Here is a 25,073-nt window from a genome sequence, read left to right on the forward strand (position 1 = left end):
AGAATTAATCATTATATAATTAACTAACGATGAAGGAAGACAATAGTGCGTTGACCCTTTGCCACCCATCAGAACAGTGCGGTGTTGGCAAAGGAACAGGCAAATCAGTGGCTGGAAAGATGAGAAAGCTACCACCACTGACAGCAGTAACTGACATTGTCGAGGGCTCACCACGTGCCTGGTTCCCAGGACAGCCGTGTTCACATGTAAGTCCTCCCAACAAGGCCGCTTACTGTTCAGGCGCTGTTGTCATTCCCATCTGACAAATGAAGAAACGGAGACACAGGACAGTTAGGTGGCCTGCTGTGGGCAGACTGGGATTTGAGCCGGACTCTCCTGTCCGAGAGGCCAGGGTCTGAACCTCTTCCTTGATTGCTGACAGCTCTAAGGGAAGTTCACGGCCAACTGAGATCCCGTTTCTGTTCAGCTGGAACATGTGTGTATTAGTTTCTGATTGCTGCTGTAAAACTTTACTACAAACCTAGTGACTTAGATTAACACACATTTATTCTCTTTGCACCGTTGTGAAATTGTACCTTACATGCTCACTCACCATCTGCAGATCTGCCCGTTGTAGGTGCGGTGCCTGTGTGTCTTCGCCCGTCGGGCTCCAGGTGGTGGAATTACTGACACTTCTCAGCATCTTTGGAATTTGACGTAGTGTTGCTTCACTCCAGCTTTTTTTTAAATGTTCTGCACCTCGTTGGTTGTACTTAACTCTATAACTTCTGCTGCGATGCTTTACTGCGTTGCGAACACCTCGATGGTGTGACCGGGGCTCTGTAAACCACTAAATGATGACTTAGAGGCTGGGAAGAAAGTACTGCGTGTCAGAAGTTCAGAGCAGGTCCCACTGAGCTAAAATCAAGGTGCTGATGGAGCTGCAGTTCTGTTCCGGAGGCTCCAGGAGGGAATCGTCTCCTCAGCTTTTCCAGCTCCTACAGGCGCCTGAGTATTTGGCTCTCAGCCGCTCCCCCGTCTTCAAAGTCGGCAGTGAGACAAAAATCCTCCCGGGTCCCCATTTCTGATTAACTGGGGGAGGGTGAGATGAAGAGGCACTGGAGGCGTGTGTCTTTCATAGGTTGCGATAAACACATGTTCTTCTTCAATTTTCAAAAAATACTTTCATGAGGAAGTTTTTCTTCTTCTACTAATTTGTATACATCATTTTAAGAAAAACTGTGCATTATAAAAAATTTCAAATATATCTACAGAAAAGTAAATGGACGAGTGTGGTGACTCCCTGCGTAGCCCTCACCCAGTTCAGTAGTTACTGACTCACGACCAGTCTTATTTCATCTCTACCCACTACTCCCCCAATGCTGTTTTTTTTTTGTTGTTTGTTTGTTTTTTGCGGTACGCGGGCCTCTCACTGCTGTGGCCTCTCCCGTCGCGGAGCACAGGCTCCGGACGCGCAGGCTCAGCGGCCATGGCTCACGGGCCCCGCCGCTCCGCGGCACGTGGGATCTTCCCGGACCGGGGCACGCACCCGTGTCCCCTGCATCGGCAGGCGGACTCTCAACCGCTGCGCCCCCAGGGGAGCCCTGCTGGGTTATTTTGAAGCAAGTCCCAGGCGCCTTGCCGTTTAAACCATAAATATTTCATTATGTATCTCTAAAAGGTAAGGGCTCTTTCTATAAACATAACCACGATGAGAATGTTTAAATGAAATAAAAGAAATGAGGAGGGTCCAGCTAAGAGCAGGGGGTTGAATATACAAGAGAGAGATGAGGTCATCAGAATCTGAGATCAAGGTGAGTGTGTCTTGGTCACTGGACCGGTCGGCGGTTTTCACTTTCTCTGCGCGGCGGCAGGGAAGAGCATTGCTGGAACTGGGGCGGGGGGACTGGCACAAGCGGCCACGACGGAGAGCCCCCCGCAAAGCCAGGGCCTTATCCAGCCCAGGTTTACTTCCCAGGAGAAGGCCAGCGTCAGGTGGCTGCCCGCCCACCCGAAACAGGTGTCTCCATGTCACTTCCACTCCCGTCTCGTGGGCCAGCTCCAGTTGCGTGGCTCAGACCACGTGCCGGTGGTACGGAGAGGCCCGGCTGCTGGGCGTGGACCGTCTTCCTAGCCCATGGGACATGCCGGTGGTACAGAGAGGCCCGGCTGCTGGGCGTGGACCGTCTTCCAACCACGTGCCGGTGGTACGGAGAGGCCCGGCTGCTGGGCGTGGACCGTCTTCCAACCACGTGCCGGTGGTACGGAGAGGCCCGGCTGCTGGGCGTGGACCGTCTTCCTAGCCCATGGGACATGCCGGTGGTACGGAGAGGCCCGGCTGCTGGGCGTGGACCGTCTTCCAACCACGTGCCGGTGGTACAGAGAGGCCCGGCTGCTGGGCGTGGACCGTCTTCCTAGCCCATGGGACATGCCGGTGGTACAGAGAGGCCCGGCTGCTGGGCGTGGACCATCTTCCAACCACATGCCGGTGGTACGGAGAGGCCCGGCTGCTGGGCGTGGACCGTCTTCCAACCACGTGCCGGTGGTACAGAGAGGCCCGGCTGCTGGGCGTGGACCATCTTCCAACCACGTGCCGGTGGTACAGAGAGGCCCGGCTGCTGGGCGTGGACCGTCTTCCTAGCCCATGGGACATGCCGGTGGTACAGAGAGGCCCGGCTGCTGGGCGTGGACCGTCTTCCAACCACGTGCCGGTGGTACGGAGAGGCCCGGCTGCTGGGCGTGGACCGTCTTCCTAGCCCACGGGACGCGTGCACTGGACGTTTATTCCGGAACTTTAGCCACTTCATTCACACGCACATTTTTAAAACAGCAAATGCATCGATTGTGTAACGAGGGATGGAGGGTGGGGTCGGCTGTGCAGACCCTGAAGCGGGTGCCTGGCCTGCAGTCCCAGCTCCACACGCTCTGTGTGGCCTTGAGTGATCTGGGGAACATCGTCTAACTGCTCTGAGACTCAAGTCATCCACGTGCGCAGCAGAGATTAGTGATGGCATCCTTGGTACAGAGATTTTTTTCTGAGGACAGTTTGAAATAATGGATAATATTGTTTGTAGGCAAACAAGTACTAACTATGATTCCTATTAGCATATTCAGACGATATATTATCTACCTACGGAACCCAGGAATAAGAAAATAAGAGAACTCCTTGGTTACAAATTTAAACACAAGAAGGTAAATTATTTCCTCTTAATAACCAACAACACGGCAGAATGAGCCACTGTGGGCGCTTCCTCCACCCCACGCACACAGAATAGATCTGCTGGAAACATGCAGGCGCAGAGCTTGAGAGACAAAAAGGGAATTGCTGTGTGTCGCTGATAAAGTAGTAGATGTCATCAGTGCTGGCTGAGAAGTAAACCCCAGAGGATGCAGGGAGGGGTTTGGTGCTCCTCCGGAATGGAGCCTTGCCCTGGTGCCCCCGCATTTGAGAGCCAGCAGCCAGACTTCAGCTGAAACCTGGGATCCTGGAGAAACTGCCCTTCAGCGACGGGGGAACGAAAATGAATCCGCCCAGCAGCTGGAGAAGCAGCAGAGCAGCTTAGGTCTCCGAGGCTCTAGCCAAAAGATTCCAGCCGACTCATCCTGGTACAAGGTCCCAGTTTATACGGAGCACACGTTGCAGAAATCCTAGAGACGAGTTAACAGTCTTAAAAAAACCTTATCGTGAACTCCATGAGGCCAGCTAGCCAAAGGAGACAAAAGTGCGCTCTCCAGCAGTATTTCCACAAGGCAGAGCTGAGAATCCCCAAAAGGAAAAAAAAATCCTTGGTGAAGATGAACTCATGCGTGAAAACTACAGACCAGGAGGCCAGTCTCACCCCGTCTGCACTCGTGCTCACTTCCTCCACACTCGATTCTTTTGAAGCAAACCCTAGGCAGCATGCCATTTCAGTCATAAATATTGCAATACAGATCTCTGAAAGATAAGGACTCCTATCTCAGGGATAACGGAGTGAGTCTCTGAGCGGTGGAGTAGGAGAAGAAATAGGAAGGACTAGCTTACCAAGAAATTGAAATAACAAATCAATGTGAAGTATAAAGGAAATGTGCTTAAAATTATTAATGAGATCAAATAAGGACTAGAAAACGTAAGCCGAAACAGGGAAACATGAAAGCAAGCAAAGCACGTCGATCTTAAAATGAAGCAAATGCAACTTCTACAAGTAAACACAATCACTGAAATGTGAAATTAAGTGATTTTGACATCGTTTTAAAGGTAAGGAATTCGAGCACACTGCAGATGGAGAGGGAAAGGGCGGGAAGATATGAAAGAGAGGTTAAGAGGTGTGGAGAAGGACCACAAAGGATGCAGCGTACACCGAATGGGAAGGACAAGAGGCAGCATCCGAAGGCACCGCCGACAGCTCTCTGGAACGGAGCAAAGCCTTGAACGCTCCGAGGGGAGAACCAGAAATGGCACGCAGGAAACAAATGGATCTACAGCCAGACGTTACGTGAGCGACACTGCGAAAACCAAGAAGCCAAGACAAAAAGCATAAAGGCGACCAGACCCCAAAGAAGGGAGCGTTATCTAAAAACAGCAAGTGGACCGACAGAGGCTGCTTCTTGGCCGCAGCAGAGAAAAGAAGTCCAGGTAAGGAAAACACATGCAAAAGCCCAAGTAAGCCTTCAGCCCCAAAAGATACCTGACCATCGGAGGACGGGGCACTTCGGAATCTGATAGGATTGAACTCATGGGCACGGTGATTGCCGCAGGTGTGTGATCCACACCAGCTAAGTCAGGACCTCTGGAAGCGGGACCCCGGAATCCTTTGTCACCTTCGGGTGATGCAGGGTGCTGCCAGGTGTGAAAACCAGTGGTCCGAGTTGATGCTGGCCCCCAACCCTGGCTGTCCTTGACATCATCTGAAGAGTCCTGACCAGCACGGACGTCTGGGTCCACCCCCACCGAGAGTCGGGTGAAGCGCGGCCATGGAAACCCTCGCAGTAAAGACACAAGCTCCAATTCCTGGTGGAAGGTTTTTTCCGCAAAAGTAACGAGCCGCAGGACACCCAAGACCCAGGGTTGAGGTTATTCCATAAGCGTCCAGGTTTAAATCTGCCACTTCCACAGCCCGTGGTACAAAAGCACACGAGTTGTCGCCGTGACACTGGGTTCTGTTTAATGTTGCAGGCGTTAGGCAAGGGCTGTGAGTAGTAATTTGGGTGCCACCAACCAAGAGGATAACAAGGACTTGGAGCAAACAGGAAGAGCAGCTTTCAGCTGCCAGATGTGGCAAACACAGTAATTATATGTGTTCCCTTAAAAACACTTTCATATACGTTCAGTACTCACGTAAAAAGAATACTTAAATGTTTTTCTCCCCAATTTTTTCCCTGTAACATTGGCACGTGACACACTGTCTTCTGGCTCTAGAAAAGGCGTCAAATGAGCATGGGGCCACTACCCCCAAAATAGTGTTGGAGATGCCACCAAAGCCAGTGGGAGGTCAATGGATTTGTCAAACAAACGCCGAGAATGGAGAGGACTCCCAGAGCCACTGAGCGTGGCTCACCCTGAGTGGGGGGAGTGGGCGGGGAGATCGGGCAGCAGCTCCCCTCGCCGGGAGAGAGGGGAGGAGGGGCGCTGTGGCCGTGACTCTAGTCTCCCACGTTGCTTTGGATAAACCAGAGCCTGCCGACCGACCCCCAGGCAGAGAGACAGCATTTAGCCAAGGGGCTGATCTGGAACTGTACGGAGTCTGGCAATCGTTGAGGAAAAGGTGGCAAATTCCATACAGCACTGAGCCAAAAATATGGGAGGGGGGCTACCCACTGAAGCGCGGGGCTAGAGCACAGCGCAAGAGGTGCTGACGCTCCTCCGTCCTCCCATCACGTCCAGCGTCGGAGAGAGTGTGGGTAAGGGAACACGCGCGCACCGCCGGCTGGGATGTGAGCCGGGCCGGTTGTTCTGGAGAGCAAGCTGGCTGTCCTTCGCGACTGAATGGAGCGTTCGGGGCCCTGTGACTCAGCAGCCTGCCCTCCTGAGGGTCAGTCCTGGTGAAGGTCGCGCTGAACGACAGGCATAAACAGGAAGGTTCCTTCGTTCCAGCATTACTGATGGCCTGGGAAGGTTGAGGCAACCCACAGGCTCACTGCTGGGGAAGAGGACAGATACAGACGGCGGGTGCGTGCTGGGGACCGCCGGTCGAAAGCGTCGGGCGCAGAGTGTGGACACATCCTCGAACACATGCTGTTGTGGAAAAGGGAAGAAGTACAGTTAGACCTGTTGGACATTACCATTTATGTAAGTGGAAAACACATACAGAAAGCAATACTACCTATTTTTCAAAAGTACCTGCATTTCTAAACCCATAAAGCAAACATGTTAGATTGGGCGCTGCTCGGGGAGGGAAGGAGGGAGACATGATCAAGGCTGAAGGGAAGGCGCGTGGGGTGGTGAGAGCGGCTGTGATCTGAGGAATGTGTCATCTCGCCCTTCTGCCCCTGAGGTCAAGTTAGACATTAAATAAAACAGGGTGCTTTTTGTGCAGCCGTATGCCTGGTGCAAATAGGCAAACACGGCAAACTTTTCTTTTCCAGTCCATCAGAGGCCACCTTTGTACAGGTTACATATTTATAAGCTCTCAGGTCTGTTTCTGGGTCAGATTCCATTTCATCAGTCTGTTTTTGCATCAGGACCACGTTCTTTTAAGATTGTGGCTTTGTGGGTTTTAATATCAGTTATAGAAATCCACCCCCTTCTTCTCCAAAACGTACGTGGCTATTCCTACGCTTTCATGCTTGTACCTTTGGGATCAGTTTTTCATTTTGGAAGAAACATCCTACTGAAGATTTTGAATTACGCTAAAATCAGTAAATCGGTTGAAGAAGAGTTCATACGTATTTTTTTAATTGGAATATAATTGCTTTACAATGTTGTGTTAGTTTCTGCTGTACAGTGACGTGAATCAGCTATACGTATACCTATATCCCCTCCCTCTTGGACCTCCCTTCCACCACCACCCCCCCATCGCAGCCATCTAGGTCGTCATAAACTTTTAACTTTAGAACAGTTTTAGATTTACAGAAAAATTACAGAGATAGTACCGAGGACATCCCCACACCCCGCACAAGTTCCCCACGACTTACTAACACCTTACCTTAGTTCCAGTTAATGGACATTTGTTACAGTGAATGAACCAACACTGATACCTTATTGTTAACTAAAGTCCATACTTGGTTTGGATCTCCCTAGTTTTTATATAATGACCTTTTTCTGTTGCAGGATCCCATGTTACGTCTCATTCATCGTGCCTCCCTGGAGTCCTCTCGGCTGGGACAATCTCTCAGATTCCCTTGTTTTTGATGCCCTGGATGGTTTTGAGGAGGAAGGGTCAGGGATCTCATAGCGTGTCCCTCAACCGAGATGTGTCTGATGGTTTTCGCGTGACTAGGCGGGATTGTGTGTTTTGGCAAGAAGACCGCACAGGCTGAGTGCCATTTTTAGCGCATCCCATCCAGGGTGCATTCCAACATGACTTCGCCGGTGGTGTTGACCTCGATCGCCTGGCCGAGGTCACGTGTGTCCACTTTCTCCAGTGTACAGTTATGCCTTTCCCGCTTTCTCCACTGCCCTCTTTGGAAGGAGTCGCTAAGCACAGCCCACTCTTAGGGGTGGGGAGTGTGCTCTCCCTGCTCGAGCGCTGAGTGTCTGCATCAATTATTTGGAATTCTTCTGTGTGGGAGGTTAGTCTCTTCTCCCTGTGTGTTTCTTTGGCCAGTCATTTCTTTATATCAGGATGGACCCATGGCTATTTACTTCGTACCTTGGGTTGGCTCCTGTGTCCTTTCACAGCACTCCCATCATTTTGGTTTTGGTCTAGCCTCATCTTCCGTATTTCCTGCTCAGTCCTAGAAGCAGCCATTTCTCCAGCGAGCCCTGGCTCCTTTTATTGGAGATGGTGTTAGACCTCAAGATATGGACTTTGGGTGTGCTTGTTGCTACTGGGGTGTCATTGCTTCAGCCGATATTGCTGACAGTGACCCCACTCAGCTGACAGAGCTAGGAAGTAACGTGTGTGTATACACACCTGTGTATATAAAGCTGTCTGTCTATCTATCATCTATCTAACTGTGTTTCTATATCTAACCATATACATCTATATCAAGTTCAACATGAGTTTGTACTGATGTCTCAGCTCTACCACATAGGTCACCCTGGTCTCCTCCCTTTGCTTCTCTGTAAGCTCCCACCACCCACATCCGTGTACTTGCTTGTGAGCGCTAGTGCACAGGGCAGTGCCTCAGAATCGTCACCTGTACCCACGGGAAACAACTTTGTCGACTAGAGTCTCTGCTTCTGGGAAGCTCCTTTTGCCACCAGTTGCTTGGTTTCCACTCATTTCCAGAGTTACTCAGGCAGCACCTTTTTCTCCGTCCCCTTTGATGGGGTTGTCGCATACATTTGTAGCACGGTTAAATTGTTTTGTCACGTTCTGCATTCCATGTTGGGATCCCTCTACATCCTAAATGACTTTGAAATTTAAATACATCAAGGGCATTCTTTATGCTGCAGGGTTCTATGAGTTTTAACAACTCCGTATTTTCACGTACCCACCATTACACTATCATACAGAATCATTCCACCACACTACAAAAATCTGTTTCGCCAATTCAGTCCACCCCCAACCCCTGATACTTTCATTGTCTCTGCACATTCGCCTTTTCTAGAATGTCATATAATTGGAACCATGCGGTGTGTAGCTTTGTCAGATTGGCTTCTTTCGTTTAGCAATGAGTGTTTAAGGTTCTTCCATGTCCCTCTGTGCGTCGATAGCTCATTTCTTTATTTTTTTTCTTTTAATTAATAGACTTTATTTGCAGAGAGGTTTAAAGAAGACTTGAGCAGAAAGTACAGGGTTCCCAAATATCCCCCTCCCAGACCCCCACACGTCCCCCATTATTAACAGCATGCATTAGCATGGTAGACTTGTCAGAATTGATGAGTGAATAGTGATATAATTAACTGAAGTCCATAGTTCACATTTGGGATTACTCTGTGTTGCACATTCTGTGGATTTTAACAAATGTATAATGTCGTGTATCCACTGTCACAGCGTCACAGAGAACAGCTTCACTGCCCTAAGAACCCTCTGTGCCCCACTTCTTCACCCTCCCTCCCCCCAGCCCCTGGCAGCCACTGCTCTTTCCACTGTCTCCATGGTTTTGCCATTTCCAGAATGTCATGTAGTTGGAGTCATACAGTATGTCACCTTTTCAGACTGGCTTCTTTCACTTAGCAATACGGATTTAAGTATTTAAGACATTCACCCATGTTTTTTCATGATCTGACAGCTGATTTCCTTTTATTGCTGAATAACGTCCCATTCTATGGAGGTACCACAGTTCATGTATCCATCACCTACTGAAGGACATCTTGGTTGCTTCCACGATTGGTCAGTTATGAATAAAGCTGCTATAAGCATTCATGAGCAAGTTTCTGTGTAGATACAAGTTTTTAAGTACTTTGGGCGGATACCCAGGAACGGGATTGCTGGATCATACAGTAACGGCTACATTCAGCTAACATCTAATCAAAATATTCTTCTTACCTTAGTTGTTGATATCAATAAACACAATTTCCCATAACTTTTTTTTTTTTTTGTGGTACGCGGGCCTCTCACCGTCGTGGCCTCTCCCGTTGAGGAGCACAGGCTCCGGACGCGCAGGCTCAGCGTCCATGGCTCACGGGCCCAGCCGCTCCGCGGCATGTGGGATCCTCCCGGACCGGGGCACGAACCCGTGTCCCCTGCATCGGCAGGCGGACTCTCAACCACCGCGCCACCAGGGAAGCCCTCCCATAACTTTTTGTATACACTGAAAGGAAGGGCAAGCAAAACGAGAGACAGGCTGTTGAGATACAGCACAATTATGAGAGAAAGAAAGAAAGTCTGTGCACACGGCTCTCTGGTCTCTGCAGACGCCCTTTGCCACAGACAGCGTGCGGATCCGAGGACCGTGGTACAGAGCACGGTCCTGCCTGCGGACTTGCTCCCGCAAGAAGGGACGCTCCTCAGAAGGAAGGACACCGTCTGCAAGGACTTTCTCCACTGCCCTCTTTTTCATCTTTAAAAAAATCAAGCATTATCTAGATTTCTAAGCCCATATCTCTTGTTTCCTCAAAGTAAAAACATTCTCAAAATAAAGTTATTTCCTTGAGTATGTGAATTCAGTAAAGGTGCTTTTCAAATTTTTTCAATGCTTTCACAAACTTTAATATCTTTTTCTGTGTGTGGTAAGAACACTTAAGATGAGATCTACCCTCTTAAATGTTTAAGCCCATAATACCATATTGTTAACCACCGGCAGAATCCTGTACAGCGGATCTCGAGAACCGAGGACTTTCATGTTTTTCCCTTATATTCTCACAATGATAATGCACTCCTTGTGTGTTACACATTTTTAAAAGAAACTGGTTTATAAGGATTCCATTGTGAAATGTGTGTGCTCTAAGCCGGGGTTGGAGGGCCGCCTCCTGAAGAATAAGACCCCATGTGCAGGGACTTCCCTGGTGGCGCCGTGGTTAAGAATCCACCTGCCAACGCAGGAGACACAAGTTCAAGCCCTGGTCCGGGAACATCCCACCTGCCACGGAGTATCTAAGCCCGTGCGCCACAACTACTGAGCCTGCGCTCTAGAGCCCACGAGCCACACTACTGAGCCCACATGCCACATCTACCGTGCTCCTAGAGCCCGTGCTCTGCAACAAGAGAAGCCACCGCAATGAGAAGCCCGCGCACCGCAACAGAGAGTGGCCCCCGCTCGCCGCAACTAGAGAAAGCCCGCGTGCAGCAACAAAGACTCAAGGTAGCCAAAAAAAAAGACCCCATGTGGAGCCGTGAGCAGCCCCACAGCCCTGCCTGGGACAGAAAGCAAACCAATGGAGTTGGCGACAGAGGAGATGAATCCAAAGCGAACACGGAAAGAAATGGTTCCCGGAGCCAACCTCAGTGAGAGATTTCACGGCAGGTTCCCACAGCCAAGAATCCGCCCATTCTCTCCAAGCTCGGGAAGAAAATTTTAAAAGCTAACCCGCCAAAACATCAAAGCTGTCATTGGAGGTCATCTTCTTTTCTATGAATTTATCATCTTCTTTCATAGTTTCACGTGGATTCCATCTTTCTGCCTTTTCTTGAGTCAGTTTTGATTATTCATATTTTTTTAAATCTTCCAGTGTTTCAGGGTTTCAAATCCATCGCCCTCCCAGCCCACACTGCGTTGGCCAACCAGGAAGACCCGCGGGGCCTCATTTCCAGTGTTTTTATCAGGGTGCCCTTGGGGAGGCATGGTTGATTCAGTCACTGGCCACAGGCTTGATTCCATCTCAGTCCCCCTCCCCTCCCAAGGGCTGGGCAGCAAAGCTCCAGCCTCTGGGCGCGGGCTGGACCTTCCTGGTGACCAGCCCTGACCCTGGAGCATTCTAGGGGCCCGGCAGGGATCACCTCATTAGCAAACAAAGATGCTCCTGTCACTCAGGCGCTCTCGAAGCCCTTTGCCAAGAACTGGGATAAAGACCAGATGTACTTATTATATCACAAGTTGACTTCTCATCCTGGGCAGCTCACTTGTTTATCATGAACAAATATTAATGGAACACCAGCTACATGGCAAGTGTTGTTCTAGGCACTGGGAACACGCCAGTGAACAAAACCAATGGGAATCCTTGCTTTCGTGGAGCTTATGTGCTAATGGGAGATATTGAAATCTTATTTTATTTTTTTTAAATATTTATGTATTTGGCCGCACCAGGTCTTTAGTTGTGTCACACAGGATCTTCGCTGGGGCATGCGGGCTCTTTCTGTTGTGGCGTGCAGGATCTAGTTCCCCGACCAGGGATCAAACCTGGGCCCCCTGCACTGGGAGTGTGGAGTCTTAACCACTGGACCACCAGGGAAGTCCCAAGAGATACTGAGATTTTAGAAAGTGTGGTTTAGAAAGATCAAGAAATCTTGAGATAACGAAGTAGGGAGTAGAGAAGCAATACGATGGCTTTGTGTAAAGGTCTTTTAATTAAATTTAAAATACAATGTAAAATTAAAAAATTATAACAGTGAGTGATAAAACAGGACAACAGTGAGTAAGGGATTCTGTTCTGTGATGAGCATGCTGAGGGCAAAAGGAAGGATATAACTTCTGAGCAAAAGCCATCGAAGAAATAACTTTACCAGTGATATGGAGGTATTTACAACTACACACTCATACTTATTTTAAAATGCCCTTGTTATTAAAATCCTTGCAGGAAAAATAATTTTGTCCTTGTGAGTCTGTAAGTCTCTAGGCTGTAGCTCCTTTTCACCTACCGGGAGGGGGAAACTCTTCCTAAAACCAGGTTTTCCCAAATCGCACAAATATACTCTTCTGTTAATTTATTTTTAATTTTTTGTTTTGTTTCGCTTTGGTTTGGCCAGAGGTTTGGATTATTTTTCTGGTACATTTAAATAACCAGATCTTGCCCAACTAAGTGTCGTCTATGAGAAATCTGCATTAAATATAATGACGTAGAGAGGATGAAAGGAAAAAGCTATACCATAAAACGCCAATCGAAACCTAGAGGGGCCAGATTGACATGTGACAACATAGGCTTCAAAAAACAGAAGAGGAATACTATTAGAAAAGGAGACATTCTGCACAAGTCTCCAGGAAGACATTAACCATCCTAAATGTACATGCACCCAACAACAGAACTTCAGAACACAGGAGCAGAGTTGGCAGGACTAGAAGAAGAAACACGTAAGTCTGTTATCACAGCTGGAGGGTAAATAACTGGACCTTGGATCCATCATCAGTTCTCCTGGCTTTCTGCTGCTGCTGTTTTGTTTTGTTTCACAGTGCTGTACCAGTCTCTGCTGTGCAGCAAGGTGACTCCGTTATACACAGATAGACATGCTTTTTACATCTTCTTTTCCGTTATGGTCTGTCCCAGGAGATTGGATATAGTTCCCTGTGCTGTACATTAGGACCTTGTTGTTTATCCATCCAGAGGTAAGTTTGCATCTACCAACCCCAAACTCCCACTCCATCCCTCTCCCTCCCCCCTCCCCCTTGGCAACCACCAGTCTGTTCTCTATGTCTGTGAGTCTGTTTCTGTTTCATAGATAGATTCATTTGTATCATATTTTAGATTCCACATATAAGTGATGTCATATGGTATTTGTCTTTCTATATCTGACTTATTTCACTTAGTATGATAACCTCTGGTTGCATCCATGTTGCTGCAAATGGCATTATTTCATTCTTTTTTATGGCTAAGCAATATTCCATTGTATACATATACCACATCTTCTTTATCCATTCATCTGTCAATGAACATTGAGGTTGTTTCCATATCTTGGCTATTGTGAATAGTGCTGCTATGAACATTAGGGTGCGTATATATTTTTTGAATTATAGTTTTGCCAGGTATATTCCCAGTAGTGGGATTGCTGGATCATATGGTAACTGTATTTTTAGTTTTCTGAGGAACCTCCATACTGTTTTCCGTAGTGGCCGCACCAACTTACATTCCCACCAACAGTGCGCAAGGGTTCCCTTTTCTCCAAACCCTCTCCATCGTTTGTTTTTTTGTAGACTTTTTAATGATGGCCATTCTAACTGGTGTGAGGTCGTACCTCGTTGTAGTTTTGATTTGCATTTCTCTAATAATTAGCAATGATGAGCATCTTTTCACATGCCTACTAGCCACCTGTATGTCTTCTTTGGAGAAATGTCTATTAAGTTGTTCTGCCCATTTTTTAAAATTTTATTTATTTATTTTTGTTTTTGGCTATGTTGGGTCTTAGTTGTGGCACACAGGATCTTTTGTTGTGGCGCGCGGGCTTCTCTCTAGTTGTAGCATGCAAGCTTCTCTCTAGTTGTGGCGCAGGCTCCAGAGCCCGTGGGCTCTGTGGTTGTGGCACGGGGGTTCCAGAGCATGTGGGCTCTGTAGTTGTGGCACATGGGCTATCTAGTTGTGGCATGTGGGCTCAGTAGTTGTGGTGCGCAGTCTTAGGTGCCCCGCAGCATGTGGGATCTTAGTTCCCCGACCAGGGATTGAACCCACATCCCCTGCGTTGGAAGGCAGATGCTTAACCACTGGCCCACCAGGGAAGTCCTGTTCTGCTCATTTTTTGATTGGGTTGTTTGGGTTTTTTTGTTGTTGAGTTGTATGACCCCTTGTCAGTTGCATCATTTGCAAATATTTTCTCCCATTCCGTAGGTTTTCTTTTTTTTTTTTTTATGGTTTCCTTTGCTGTACAAAGCTTGTAAGTTTGATTAGGTCCCATTTGTTTATTTTTGTTTTTATTTCTATTGCTGTGGGAGACTGACCTAAGAAAACATTGGTACGGTTTGGTTTTCTGTTTTTAATTCCACTTCTAGTGCTATTATTTCCTTCCTCCTATTTTCTTTACTGCTTTAGTGTCCAGTTTTCTTATCTACCACTGGTTTCTAAGTTTCAGTTTTTCTTATTTACATTAAAAGAATTAAGGCTTTGACTGTTCCTCTGAGAACAGCTTTAGTTGTCTCTGTTTATATATGTAGCGCTTCCATTTTGTTACCTTTTTTTTTTTTTTTTGCGGTACGCAGGCCTCTCACTGCTGGGGTCCCTCCCGTTGTGGAGCACAGGCTCCGGACACGCAGGCTCAGCGGCCATGGCTCACGGGCCCAGCCGCTCTGCGGCATGTGGGATCCTCCCGGACTGGGGCACGAACCCATGTCCCTTGTATCAGCAGGTGGACCCCCAACCACTGTGCCACCAGGGAAGCCCCCATTTTGTTACTTTTTAAACAAACTTTAACTAGATTGATTGATTTTTCTTTGGTCAAGGATGTTTCTTAGAAGACTGCAGGTACTGGTCAAAGGGAAAAAAACGTTAAGGTGATGACAGACGTTAAAGAAGGCAAACGTGTAGAAACATCCAGGTCCCTGAATGGAAGCCTCACTGGTTCGAATACGCAAATTCTTCCTAAATCACTGTAACGTATGATTCAAAATGGACAGAGTAACTCCAGAGTTTGTGTGGAAGAACACACATCGAGGGATAAGGAGGGTGATCTCAGGCTCCCAGATAACAGTGCAACATGAAAAGGTGTCAGACTGCTACCAGAACAGCTGAGCAGAGAAGTGGAAAGGGAGGAATGCCCCCAGAACTGACCCTGCAGGCACTGGAACCGTATTGACGGTACAGGTGACATGGAATTGGGGAGCAAGAAAAGAGAAAGAAAGGCTAAGACGCCAGAGAAAGAGGCTGGGCTTTTCAGTGAATGCTGCTGGGATGTTGGCTAAATATTCTGAAAAAACACAGGCAGGTCCTCAACTTGCACCACAGTCAATTGTAGACGGATGAAAGGTTTCAGTGTTCAGGGGAAACTACAAAAGAACGAGAAGTAAATAGAAACGATCATTTACCTTATGCCAGCACAGAAAAAGACTTCTAAACATTTTCTTGTTGTTTTTATTAAAGTAATACATATTCTGTGTAAAAACTATAATATATGCTAGTTAGAATAAAAATGGCCCACAGTTCCATAACCCAAAGATTTCTCTATTAATATTTTACTGTAGATCTTTCCAGGTATTATATATGAGCATCTGTGTGATGCTATTGTGTATCCCTTTTACTTTACCCCATGGGCAGCACAAGAGGGTTAGCTGCTGCATTGTTTTCACCACCCCGCCCTTACTGCCCTGCGTGGTCGGCTAGGAGTTGCGCGTAACCAGGCCCGAGTCTCCGCTCCCCTGCACAGATGTCGTTTCTCCTAACCTGATTCCTAAGCCCTGGGAATTCTGTGCCCCACCCCTCAGCCTAGGAATGCCAGGACTTTCCTCCTGCCCCGCCCCCCCCCCCCCCCCCGCCCCCGGCAGGCCCTATCCCTGCTCTGTCCCCGCAGACAACAAGGGGTAGCGATGGTTGTTGTAGTTGTGACGGCAACACAGGGTCCTCCGGCCACTCTAAACCACAAAGTATGTTTCAACCCCAGGACCCGAACGTCTGCTCTGTGGAAGCGGTCAGACCAGACTGGAACCGGGCTCTGGTCCCTTCATTCTTTTGCTCCTCCACCATCCCGTCAACCTTGGCCGACGCCAGGGTTGGAGCAGAGAAGGGGTAGCAGGAAGGCCTTTCCTTGACTGGGACATGGTTGTTCTCTGGTTTCTGGAACTTTCCAGATGTTTCAAGCCAACCCTTCCTCTCACAGGTGCTTTCGTGGGCTCCTCAGAGAAGCCCCCTCGGGGGGCTTCAGCCCCCAGGCATCCAGGGACCCACCTCCAGCTCTGTCCGCAGGGTCCCCTTGGGCCTCCAGGCAGCTGGGAGGCGTCCTTGCAGCCCACGGGACACACTCATCCATCCCCCACCCCCGCACATTCCCCTGACCCGAGCCCCTCAGCTAGCCGCTCGGGCCGCCTCTCACTTGTCCTGTGTGCTGGTCCACAGACCACTGGTCCCTCCAGTCGCTTTCTCAGGTCACAGGCCAACACCCGGCCACCCCTTGGCAAGTGGGGCTCACAGCACAGACCCCCCCCAAAGTCATCCCATTCAGCATATTGTCCCTCTTACATCATCAATACAGACGGGGTCAAGGGCTGTAAAAATGGTTTTTACCCCTTGGATCACTTTCCCTATAAACCACCTGTGGGTCTCATCACAGTGCAGAGTCTGAGCTGCTCCTGGGTCCTTGCCTTTGGGTCTGCAGAGCAAAAGGTCCTCAGCGGGTGTTCAAGCCCACCTGGGGAGGTTTTAAAAGCGCTGAGGCCGAGCCAACCCAGAGTCTGATGCCACTGGTCAGGGGGTTGGTGGAGGGGCTTCAGGAGTTTTGAAAGCAGCCAGGGGAGAAGCAGGTGCACCCCGTGCCCCCCGGGGAGTGCGGTCTTGGCCCTCTTCGTGCCTCAGAGAGCTTCTCCTGCGAGGTTCCCACACTGGCTTCATGTCCTGAGGCGTTTAGGGTTTTGCTCTTGAGAAACAGAAAAGAATGAAACTTAGCAGTCCACCCAGGAGAAGAGAAAAAAGGGAAGAAGTGGAAACGATCTCGTTTTAAATCTCAAGGGACTGAATTTCCCTGGAAAAGACTAGATCAAAATGACTGCCATCTGAGGAAGGGGCGTGAAGTGGAATTAAGCAGAGAAAGAGATAAATGCAAAATGCTACCGTTGTCTGTCTACATAAACGTGCGACTCAGAACATCACGTCTGCGAGAATTGCATCACTAGAGGGATAAAAACGAGTCACACCCCTAATACGAAATACCGTCGGGGCATTCAAAGTGTGCTTTCAAAGAGTATGTGGTAAAGGGTGGGGGAAATGTTAAATAAAAACGTGTGTTAAAAACCTTGCAGATAATGTAATTCCAAGTTGCTTATAACATGTGTATGTCTATTCATAGAAAGGCTGCAAGGAAATACTCCAAAATACTAACAACAGTAATGGGCTCGTGAACGAGTTTAATTTTGCTCTTTCCACTTTTCTGCATGTTCAGGGATGTTTATTCTTTTTGTCTTTTCACCACGAACGTATATTAATTCTGTAATCAGAAACTAATAAACACTGAGAATCAAAACAAGCAAACGAGTTGAAGGAAGCAGCAAGGTGGCTGGGCCTGGCTCCGGGCTAAGGTCTGCGTCGGCATCCGTCCGTCCTGCCTCGTTAGCCCTTCCTAACGACGCAGGTGGGAAGGAGGTGCAGACCGTCCAGGAGGAGCAGTGGCCACCCCGGCCTTACTGGCCGTGCTGCTGCTCGTTGGGAAAGGCAGTCACACCCAGCTTGTAGGTGGGAAGAGATGGTGCCAGGTCTGGAACAGTCCTTCTGTGGAAGGCAGCCCGGGCACACCTCTTAGTTTGGGAACATCTTGCCCTGTCGGGCTCATATGTGTGTCATGTGGCCCCTGTCCAGCCCCATCACTGCATGTGTTCCCAGCGTGGAGGGACCGGGTCCTTTGCCTGCAGCATAAGAGGGCTGTGTGCAGACCATGGCCCTACGCGGCTGGGGCTCTGGGCCAGGCCTGCTGGTCCTGGGAGGCCAGCACCCACTGCCGTAGCTGGTCCTGCCGCTCTTCTCTGAGTGAAGCATCGTTCCTGCCGTGCCTGTGGTCGCGTCTTTGGTGGTGACCGTGCCACCCACGCCACACCGTAAGTTGACAGCGGGGCCACTGCTCCTACTGGAGGGTAGCCGGTGGTGTCACTGGCTCCACAAGGCTCATGGCTGCACGGGCACCTTCTCAGTGCCGAGTGGGTGCAGAACGTCGAATCATCTCACGCCCTGATGAGGCTCCACCCTCACTTGTCCCTATTTCACAGCTGAGGAAACAGCTCTGGGGGTTGAGCCACCTGCCCAGGGCCACACAGCTCCTAAGTGCAGTGCAAATGTGTCTGATTTTCGATCCCCACACTGGAGATCGTCTAGGCGGTCGGGACGCCTCTCCTGCCCTCAAGGGCAAGCGGAGACCTGCAGGATCGGTTGGACAGACTCCCCCCCCTCCCGTCACATTGTCCAGGTCTGGGCAGAGTTATGTGTCAGGCAGCCTCTGGCGCCAAGTGAGGCTGTGTGAGATTTCGGTTAAATTGGTTCCCAACACGTTGCCTTCCTCCTGCCCTGACGCTAGTGATTCATCTCTTGAATTTAAGGCATTTTGCTCTCCCAGGAGGCCTAAGTTCCTGTCAGCCTTGAAGATGAAATAATGAGGTCTCTAGCTGGCCAAAATGAGCTTCTATAGGAATAGCAGAGGAATTGCAGTTCGGGACAAGCAAACTATGGCAAACAACAGGCAAGCCTAAGGAGACTTCCCCTGTGGGGAAGGTGAGCTTGTGTTAGGTTTTGGGAGAAGCTGGGGAGGGACATGGCAGTTTGTCATCGGCTGCAAGTGGTGGGCAGCTTGTTGCTGGAAAGGAAACGTCCTTTCTTTCCTCCTGCTGGGTATGTGAGCTGTGGGCATGAGAGAGCCCCCCCATCGCTCTCCAGCTCCAGTTTGATTTAGGTTTCCTTGGTTCGTTTTCACATTTCCCCCTTTGGATCAAGGTCTTTCCTTGAAAGCATCACTGATCAAGGGTCAGGTTATCCAGTTTTAGCAGAACTGGCTTTTGTCCCTCGGTGCCAAAAAGAACCTTTCCTGGATGTCATGTCCCACATCAGAGGTGAAAGTGCATAGTGATCGTAAACCTCGTGAGGCCACATTGGAGTAACACGGAAGGCAGAAGGGGGGAATCTCAAGCATTCCCGCTCTTAGCATCGTGTCTTGTGAAGGTAATCAACATCAGCGATCATCTCAAAGGGTTACGCCAACGTCTTTCTATTCAGGACATCATTTCTGCAGGGCGTTGACAGGCATCAAGTTCAAAGTCTTCGAATAGTTATGCAACACAGAATTAAAAGTAGTATGACAGGGACGTCCCTGGTGGTGCAGTGGTTAGGATTCCACGCTCCCAGTGTGGGGGGCTGGGGTTCGATCCCTGGTCAGGGAACTGGATCCCACGTGCTTGCTGCAACTAAGATTTCGCATGCCACAGCGGAGGAGCACGTGTGCCGCAACTAAGGAGACAGCGAGTTGCAACTAAGGAGCCCGCCTGCCGCAACTAAGGAGCCCACCTGCCACAACTAAGACCCAGTGCAACCAAATAAATATTTTTATGAAAATGTAATATTGACAAATTCAGAGTGTATGATGGTTCTAAAGCATGACCCTAGACCGAAAGGCAGCTGACTGAACGGATAACCAGTATGCTTGTTCCTTGATCGAGTGTGACCGTTGAGTTCTCCAGAGGTGTTTAGATAGCTGCAACAGTTGGTATTTGCCTGCTTGTTCAGCTATGCAGTTGTCTAGAACTACATCAGCCAATGCATCAAGCGATTGTTGTTGGGCTGCTGTTGCCTTGGCTGTGGAATTGGCCAGCTCTCTTGATATTAGGGGTAAGTTTCTGATGATACGCTCATTGGCACTTACTCCAGATCAAGGGGAAAGGCTCTCCCTATGGAGGCCAACTCAGAGTCATGTGTTCAAGACACTTGTGAAGGTTTAGTGGGGAAGATTAATGGGAAGCTTCAGATTTACCATGGATACTAACAGGGACAGTTAAGTATCTCTCCCATTTGCCAGCTCTCCAAACACTCAAGGGCTCATGGGGAGCCCCGTTCACCACAGACAAAGACAAATCCAGGTGGCGCACATAAGATTCTCGCTACGGTTTCTTGCAAACCCCTTGCTAGGGTTTGATCATTAACAGTGCCTTTCACTGGGATTTGTTGCTTTGCCCTTTGGAGCCAGGGGCCAGTGGCATTTGGAGAATATGCAGGGAGAAACCATCCTGTTCTGTGGACGTTGTCCCCAAAGTCCGCACAGAGAGAGGCTCTTTTGTTACGGCAAGCATACTTAAAATATCACTAGAGGGTCACCGCTGTCATGGACAGATCAGGGTTTCTGGTGGCAAATCCAGTAATCAGAAGGGTTTCCCCCTTTGGCAGCAGATTGGGAAATACAGATAAGAGCATTGTCTTTCTAAGAAAGAAAGGGAGAAAATAAGGTGAGAATTAATGGTGGGGAAAAGATACACAGTTCTGGTCCAGTCATCTTGGGAAAGCTGTCTCCTTCTGCTATCACCTGCTTCAATTCCTGGAAATCTTTCCCTTTAGTTGTAAGTAAAATTTCCATCTGGTATTCAGGTCCAGTCAGGGTTTGGTGATTTCTTTAGGTGTGACACACGGATCCAAGAGTGTATTCCTTGGAATTTATCAGCACAAGGGCTGGTCAGCAGCACCTGCCGGGGGCCTTTCCAACGGGGTTGAAGAGAGTCTTTCTGGAGGTAAGAGGCGGATTTATTGGAGGATTTCCAATAGACGAAATCTCTGGGTTATAAGGTGTGATGCTTAAGGTCTTCAGCTCCTGGGAACGCACTGTGGAAACGTTGTTCCCCTAATGTATGGTTGCTGTCAATGGATGCAGTTAGGCCCTTACAATATTAAAGTATATCTCCTTTTATCAACTGTGATCAGAAGAGGCAGGGGCTGCAGAGTTTGCAGGTTCCCAAGGAGTGGGAACCAGGGTATTTGAAGGGTCTCTACAAATTCTGCCCCTTGGGTTTTGATGATGCTGTTGGTACATTCAAGTCATCCTGGGGATGGATAACCACAGTGAAAATGTTGCAGAACTGGCCGAACGGCACAGGCTTGTAGCTCTTGACCAGTAGAGCAGGTTCCCTGATCACTGTGAATTTCAGGAGGGGCTCCCCAGGTAGGAACAATCCTTTCCTGTAGGACCTTAGCCACGGGGGAGGCAGTGGCCTGTCTACATGGAAAAGCTTCAGTCCAGTGAGAAAACATGCACATCATCACCGAGACATATTTATGCCCGCAAGATGGGGGCAGCTCTGTGAAATCCACTTGCCAAACCTCGAATGGTCCATCAGGCAAATGGAGCACCTGGGAGGGAGCAGTGTGGACAGTTTCTCTTGATTGTATTTTGGGAACATGACACCAACCCCAGGTCCAACATCCTCCCATATAATGCTACATAATATTTATCTGATATCGTCTGCTGAGAATTCATTACTTGGAAAAGCATCGTGGAAGCCTGCACGCTGGTGTTAAAATTCATACCATGCAGCACTGTGAACAGCGTCGTCAACCTGCCGCTTCACTCTGTCACCACCAGTCTGGACGGAAAGGCATGACCCGGCCATTCTGTTGGAAGAGCACTAAGCGCTGTGGATTCGGTGTCATTTTTCATGACCTGCTGAGGTCTACTGAGTGCTCCGAGGCAGAGGCTGTTCAGTAGCAGTGGGTTGAGCACTGAGTGTATCTCCAGTATCGATAAGCTTGGACAGAAATTCATTCCCAGTCCGGAGGGTTGTTTCTCTGAGCCGATTAAGAGGGAGGCTTGCAAAAGCTCCTGATGCCTTGGAGTCCCGTCCCTGGGAAGTGGGAGGACTTTGGAAAGATGGGTTGGGTGACCAGAGATGCCCGGAGCATTCTGGTTTCTCGAAGTCTTTCTTCCAGTGTCCTGGCTTCTTATAATAATGATGGAGGCTGGGAGGACTTTGGTTAGGGGACGCCATCTGTTGAAGTTGGATATTAAGGATTTTAAGGGTCTTTTTCTTAGTAGAAATATCCAGGGTGCAGGCTAATTGGTTTGGCCAATTAACTAAGTCTGGAGTGGACATAGTTTCCTGTTCTAGTCTGGTTCTCTTAACCAGGAGAGAATGTCCTGGTTTAGCCCATTAATGAATGTAGAGTTGAAGGCTACCCAGGTGGATTCAACATCCTTGGGAGACAACAGCTCTTCTCATGAACAATCAGGAGTCGACTGTAATAGCCGTACACGGGCTCCCTGGGTTTCTGAGCGCCGCCTTCAACCTTATTTCAATCGACAGTTTGGGGGACAGCCTTAGGGTTGCCGTGTGAGGTCATTTAGGGATTGCCAGGCCTGATCCTATAACAAGGCAGGGGTTGGCCCCGTTTGCAGTTCTAGAGATGTTTCAGGATCTTTCCAGTTAGCTGTTTTCACAGCTAACTTGTTGGCGTGGCCGTCATGGCCGAGGGTGAACTGGCTGGTCTAAGTCTGGGAAACCCGCTGGTTAGTCTAGATGACTGCGTCAAGTTCCTCGCTGAGTCTATGAGCATCTCCAGGAACTCGAGGAGAATCTTTGACTACGGCTTATAGTTTGGCCTTCGTGTCAGGGAGATGGGAAATGAGGGGCTTAGCATCAGGAGCGTCAGAGGGTCTGATGTAAAGGGGCAGGTTCTAACAGGTTTAGGGGAGGAGTGAGTAGGGAGAGGCGAAGGGAAAAGGGAAGTTCAGGAGAGGGTTGGAGTGAGGAAGAGGCTTCCCGAAGCAGGTGCAGCAGGGGCAGAGGGAGTTGGGGGTGAAGAGGCCTCCTGTGCCTTTTTATCCTATCTCATTTGTTGATTTGCCTCGGTCAAGTCAGAAGCAGCGTTTTGTAAAGAGGCAATTTTAGAGTCCTGAATATCCTTGCAATCCTCAAGGTGCCGGTTGAAATGGGCACCTTATTCAGTTTGTTTCATTTTAGAGCTGTGGTCTTCAAGGTGGGTTCCGAGAAGGACACATTTGGGTAGGTCAGAGCTCCCCGTAATGGCCCCTGAAGGTGGGGGGAGGGCTGCGGTGGCAGCTCATTGCTGGGTCAGAGGGAGACGTCCTTTCTTTGTTCCTGCTGGCCTGTGGGCTCTGGTGGAGGGGTGTGCGTGAGACCCCCCCCTTCACGGCTCCCCGGCTCCAGTGTGGTTTATGTTTCCTTGGTTCATTTTCACAGTCCAAACTTACCTGCTTTTTAAAATTCATTCATTCATCCCTTTGTTCACCAGTGTGTCACACAACCAGCAAGTCCTGTTTCGTGCTGAGCATTGTGAAGGTCCTGACTTGTACGCAGCTAGTTAACCCAGCAGGAGTTAAAAATGGGACGTGCAGGTCCAGGTCAAATGGCCGCCCGCCCCCATGCGCCCCAAGCGTGCGGAGATGCTCAGTGTCCTGTGTTTTAAGAGCCTAGCTCAGCTCGAAAGCAAAACCTGAAACGCACAGGTAGCAGATGCAGAGACAACTCAGTACACATGAGTAAAATGGAAAGCGCGTGGTCCGCAGGGGCCTGGGCTCTGGCGACAGGGGCTTCACGCCTGAGCTGGGTCGCAGACAGCGAGAGGCTGCAGCCTCCGTCTGGGGCAGGATCAGACGTGGGATTCCTGAGCCCGGAGCCATGCACCCCTGCCCCTCCATGAACAAAGATTATGCGTTGGGTTTAAAAGTCCGTATGTTGAGAGTCATTTAGCTGTCCCTGCAAATACATTTTCCGTGGAACTGTGCATTCTGCTGTGCTCTCAATAGTAAGGAACGCAGCGCTGTCTCATACGTCTGAGCTGACTGTGGTTTGCAGGGTGAGTGAGGGAAGCAGTGGGTTAATTATCGTCAAGGTAAACGCAGAACTTCGCATGAATGCTTTCCTTGTACAAACATTTTAACAAATGTAGCGTTTTCTAATAAACATGTTTAATCTCAGGGTTACAAGTCAACACTTGCTGAAACTATTATGACAAAATTTCAATATTACAGGAAAATGGATCTTCTTAGCAAACAGATGTAGACAGAAACTCAACTTTCTGAAGGCAAGACATAAAATAAGTATAGATTGAACTTAAATTTCCTGGTAATTGGTATGCAAATATTCCCCAGCGCTCTCCCAATCCATCTAACAAGAGGTAATGGCTACCTTATTGCTTGTCTTCTCAAAGCATCTGACTCAACAGATTCCCATTTTTTTCAAGGTTCTTCATTAACTGCTAGGCAAAGCCCATAGCTTCTGCTTCAGTTTCATTTTCCAGCCAAGGCTGAATTAAGGAACACGGGCTTATACCTATCCTCTTGCACAAGTGGGACCTGAGTATTTATGCCCATCGGCTGCCCCAGCCTCTGCTGGAGCTCTCCATGGTGCTGGCCATGGCCCCGGTTATGGGACCAAGGACCCTCCCTCTAGCCTCGATCTTGCCTTTGACCCGCTTTACGCCTCAGGTGCTGGCTTAATCATCATGGCTTTGACCCCAGCCCTGGCCTTTGCCCCTCGCCTGACCTCCTCTCTGAAGTACACTGAGTGTCTTTCTGCCCTTCGGGGCCCCTTCACTCAGTCCATGCACCCCTCCCTGAAGTTCACCAGAAGCGTCGGGGCTCCTCATAGCAAGGGCCATTGTCTTCCTTTTTCGGGTCCCATCAGAAGGTGGGTCCGTCCTCTCGTATCATGGACCAGGGCCAAAGCCTGAGTCCGCTCTGCCCTGTGTTGTTTCTGAGCGTCGCGTGTAAGTCTCCCTGAGGTCTCTGAAGGCAGGGGTCACAGTCCGTCCTCCTCGCACCCTCTTGCTGTGCTGAGCACAGAGCTGGGCGCACAGGGCCTGGGGCTGTACCAGTTATTGGATGACTCGGGACTTAGTGGCTGAGGTCTGATCCTGGCCAGGTGTGTGGGGCTGAGCAGGTGCGGCACCCCTTCCACCTCCTTCCCCCTCGCCAGGAGTCTCCATCTGTAGGGCACTGACACTGTGCTGCCCGGCTGTGTCAATTAAGGAATAATAGAGCTGCGGAAGCAGAAGCCCTCCGTGATGGGGAACGTGTTTGTCTGCTGAGAAGCAATTTCAGCAAAAATTAACTCCATTTCAACGG

This window comes from Lagenorhynchus albirostris, chromosome 10, assembly GCF_949774975.1.
Source record: "Lagenorhynchus albirostris chromosome 10, mLagAlb1.1, whole genome shotgun sequence".
Taxonomy (NCBI): Eukaryota; Metazoa; Chordata; class Mammalia; order Artiodactyla; family Delphinidae; genus Lagenorhynchus; species Lagenorhynchus albirostris.